This window comes from Durio zibethinus, unplaced genomic scaffold, assembly GCF_047325235.1.
Source record: "Durio zibethinus cultivar Kanyao isolate XHJ-2024 unplaced genomic scaffold, ASM4732523v1 HiC_scaffold_391, whole genome shotgun sequence".
NCBI lineage: Eukaryota > Viridiplantae > Streptophyta > Magnoliopsida > Malvales > Malvaceae > Durio > Durio zibethinus.
This window is the reverse complement of record NW_028323014.1, coordinates 610,188-615,000: the sequence shown is the minus strand read 5'-3', so window position 1 is coordinate 615,000 and position 4,813 is coordinate 610,188.

Here is a 4,813-nt window from a genome sequence, read left to right as displayed (position 1 = left end):
CAAGCCAACCGATCGAGGCCATGGGCGCCTGCCGGTCACCGGAGCAACCAGTCGCCGGACAAAAATCGCCGGAAGGCATGCACGCCCTGTATTTCGTTCGAGGGACGTTGGCCGGGGTGCACGCAATGGGAGGCCCATCGCGCACACCTACTCCCCCCGTGGGGGGGGAGAGGGGGTGCCGGACCACCACCCCCTAAAGAGCATTAGAGATTTTACAGATATGCTACCAGTAGACGTTAAAATGTCTGAAACGGGGACACTTTTTCCAAACAAGCAAATCCCACACCGAGGGTGCGCAGGTGCCGATGGTGGTCGAGGCATGTGCCCGCAACAAGGGCCAACGTGAGCCGATGGTGGTCGAGGCAACCGCCCGCACCAGCTCGAGGCATGTGCCCACACCAAGGCCCGGCATGTATCGATGGTGTTCGACGTAGGGGCAATCTTCTGCTGATGGTGGTCGAGGCAAGAGCCCGCACCAAGGGCCAGCGTGTGCCCATGGTGCTCGAGGCAACCGTCCGCACCAGGGCCCAGCGTGTGCCGATGGTGGTCGAGGCAACCGCCCGCACCAGGGCCCAGCGTGTGCCGATGGTGCTCGAGGCAACCGCCCGCACCAAGGGCCGGCTTGTGCCGATGGTGTTCGAGGCAACCGCCCGCACCAGGGCCCAGCGTGTGCCGATGGTGGTCGAGGCAACCGCCAGCACCAGGGCCCAGCGTGTGCCGATGGTGGTCGAGGCAACCGCCCGCACCAAGGCCGAGCGTGTGCCGATGGTGGTCGAGGCAACCGCCCGCACCAGGGCCCAGCGTGTGCCGATGGTGGTCGAGGCAAGCGCCCTCACCAAGGCCGAGCGTGTGCCGATGGTGGTCGAGGCAACCGCCCGCACCAGGGCCCAGCGTGTGCCGATGGTGGTCGAGGCAAGCGCCCGCACCAAGGCCGAGCGTGTGCCGATGGTGGTCGAGGCAAGCGCCCGCACCAAGGCCGAGCGTGTGCCGATGGTGGTCGAGGCAACCGGCCGCACCAAGGGCCGGCGTGTGCCGATGGTGTTCGAGGCAACCGCCCGCACCAGGGCCCAGCGTGTGCCGATGGTGGTCGAGCCAGGAGCCCGCACCAAGGGCCGGCTTGTGCCGATGGTGTTCGGGGCAAGCGCCCGCACCAGGGCCCAGCGTGTGCCGATGGTGCTGGGGGCAAGCGCCCGCCCCAGGGCCCAGCGTGTGCCGATGGTTATCGGGGCAACCGGCCGCACCAGGGCCCAGGGTCTGCCGATGGTGCTCGAGGCAACCGCCCGCACCAAGGCTCAGCATGTGCCGATTGTGATCGAGGCAACAACCCACACCAGGGCCCAGCTTGTGCCGATGGCGGTCGAGGCAAGTGCCCGTACCGAAGGGCAGCCTATGCCGATGATGGTCGATGCATGTGCCATCACCATGCGTCATCATGTGCCATTGATGGTCGAGGCCTTGGCCGAAGTTCGATTTTGAGCCACGGTGCCCATGCTTGGCTCCAGCATGTGCTGGTGCCGCATTTTTTTCACTCGGGACAGCATCGCCGGAGCATCACCGGAGCATCGCCGGAGTACCGCCGGAGAACCTGACCGGCGGCATTGGGGTTCCGGCGATTGGGAGGGGGGCCGGGGGGGTGTGCGCACATGATGTGCGATGGGTGCTGGTACTTGGCCTTGTGTTGGCCCCCTATCCCTCATCAAACCTCTGAGAATTCACACCCCCTTAAAGAGCATTTGAGATTTTACAGGTTTGCTACCAGTAGCCGTTAAAGTGTCTGAAATGGGGACACTTTTTTCAAACGGTCACAAAATCTTCTCTACTTCGAGTTTTTAGCTGAATTTTTTTGTGCATGCCAACAAAAATAGAAGGATCATGCCTACAAAATTTGGGGCCAAAAATCCTTATAAAAAAATTTTAAAAAATCCCGAACCGCAAAAAGTTTCGAAAATCGTGAAAAATAGAAAACGAGTCATCTTCCAACGAAACTTCACGTGAAGGCTTAGGGGACCATTGTATGAATTTACAAGCCATAAAAATGGCATTGGCACGGCAAAAATTTGAAGATGTGCCTAAACCCACCAGGGCCCAGCGTGTGCCGATGGTGCTCGAGGCAACCGCCCGCACCAGGGCCCAGCGTGTGCCGATGGTGCCCGAGGCAAGCGCCCGCACCAGGGCCCAGCGTGTGCCGATGGTGGTCGAGGCAACCGCCCGCACCAGGGCCGATAGTGTGCCGATGGTGCTCGAGGCAACCTGTCGCACCAGGGCCCAGCGTGTGCCGATGGTGATCGAGGCAACCTGCCGCACCAGGGCCCAGCGTGTGCCGATGGTGGTCGAGGCAAGCGCCCGCACCAGCGCCCAGCGTGTGCCGATGGTGCTCGAGGCAACCGACCGCACCAGGGCCCAGCGTGTGCCGATGGTGCTCGAGGCAACCTGCCGCACCAGGGCCCAGCGTGTGCCGATGGTGCTCGAGGCAACCTGCCGCACCAGGGCCCAGCGTGTGCCGATGGTGGTCGAGGCAAGCGCCCGCACCAGGGCCCAGCGTGTGCCGATGGTGGTCGAGGCAACCGCCCGCACCAAGGCCGAGCGTGTGCCGATGGTGGTCGAGGCAACCGCCCGCACCAGGGCCCAGCGTGTGCCGATGGTGGTCGAGGCAAGCGCCCTCACCAAGGCCGAGCGTGTGCCGATGGTGGTCGAGGCAACCGCCCGCACCAGGGCCCAGCGTGTGCCGATGGTGGTCGAGGCAAGCGCCCGCACCAAGGCCGAGCGTGTGCCGATGGTGGTCGAGGCAAGCGCCCGCACCAAGGCCGAGCGTGTGCCGATGGTGGTCGAGGCAACCGGCCGCACCAAGGGCCGGCGTGTGCCGATGGTGTTCGAGGCAACCGCCCGCACCAGGGCCCAGCGTGTGCCGATGGTGGTCGAGCCAGGAGCCCGCACCAAGGGCCGGCTTGTGCCGATGGTGTTCGGGGCAAGCGCCCGCACCAGGGCCCAGCGTGTGCCGATGGTGCTGGGGGCAAGCGCCCGCCCCAGGGCCCAGCGTGTGCCGATGGTTATCGGGGCAACCGGCCGCACCAGGGCCCAGGGTCTGCCGATGGTGCTCGAGGCAACCGCCCGCACCAAGGCTCAGCATGTGCCGATTGTGATCGAGGCAACAACCCACACCAGGGCCCAGCTTGTGCCGATGGCGGTCGAGGCAAGTGCCCGTACCGAAGGGCAGCCTATGCCGATGATGGTCGATGCATGTGCCATCACCATGCGTCATCATGTGCCATTGATGGTCGAGGCCTTGGCCGAAGTTCGATTTTGAGCCACGGTGCCCATGCTTGGCTCCAGCATGTGCTGGTGCCGCATTTTTTTCACTCGGGACAGCATCGCCGGAGCATCGCCGGAGTACCGCCGGAGAACCTGACCGGCGGCATTGGGGTTCCGGCGATTGGGAGGGGGGCCGGGGGGGTGTGCGCACATGATGTGCGATGGGTGCTGGTACTTGGCCTTGTGTTGGCCCCCTATCCCTCATCAAACCTCTGAGAATTCACACCCCCTTAAAGAGCATTTGAGATTTTACAGGTTTGCTACCAGTAGCCGTTAAAGTGTCTGAAATGGGGACACTTTTTTCAAACGGTCACAAAATCTTCTCTACTTCGAGTTTTTAGCTGAATTTTTTTGTGCATGCCAACAAAAATAGAAGGATCATGCCTACAAAATTTGGGGCCAAAAATCCTTATAAAAAAATTTTAAAAAATCCCGAACCGCAAAAAGTTTCGAAAATCGTGAAAAATAGAAAACGAGTCATCTTCCAACGAAACTTCACGTGAAGGCTTAGGGGACCATTGTATGAATTTACAAGCCATAAAAATGGCATTGGCACGGCAAAAATTTGAAGATGTGCCTAAACCCACCAGGGCCCAGCGTGTGCCGATGGTGCTCGAGGCAACCGCCCGCACCAGGGCCCAGCGTGTGCCGATGGTGCCCGAGGCAAGCGCCCGCACCAGGGCCCAGCGTGTGCCGATGGTGGTCGAGGCAACCGCCCGCACCAGGGCCGATAGTGTGCCGATGGTGCTCGAGGCAACCTGTCGCACCAGGGCCCAGCGTGTGCCGATGGTGATCGAGGCAACCTGCCGCACCAGGGCCCAGCGTGTGCCGATGGTGGTCGAGGCAAGCGCCCGCACCAGCGCCCAGCGTGTGCCGATGGTGCTCGAGGCAACCGACCGCACCAGGGCCCAGCGTGTGCCGATGGTGGTCGAGGCAACCTGCCGCACCAGGGCCCAGCGTGTGCCGATGGTGCTCGAGGCAACCGACCGCACCAGGGCCGAGCGTGTGCCGATGGTGCTCGAGGCAAGCACCCGCACCAGGGCCCAGCGTGTGCCGATGGTGCTCGAGGCAACCGACCGCACCAGGGCCGAGCGTGTGCCGATGGTGGTCGAGGCAAGCGCCCTCACCAGGGCCCAGCGTGTGCCGATGGTGGTCGAGGCAACCTGCCGCACCAGGGCCCAGCGTGTGCCGATGGTGCTCGAGGCAACCGACCGCACCAGGGCCGAGCGTGTGCCGATGGTGCTCGAGGCAAGCGCCCGCACCAGGGCCCAGCGTGTGCCGATGGTGGTCGAGGCAACCTGCCGCACCAGGGCCCAGCGTGTGCCGATGGTGCTCGAGGCAACCTGCCGCACCAGGGCCCAGCGTGTGCCGATGGTGCTCGAGGCAACCTGCCGCACCAGGGCCCAGCGTGTGCCGATGGTGGTCGAGGCAAGCGCCCGCACCAGGGCCCAGCGTGTGCCGATGGTGGTCGAGGCAACCGCCCGCACCAGGGCCCAGCGTGTGC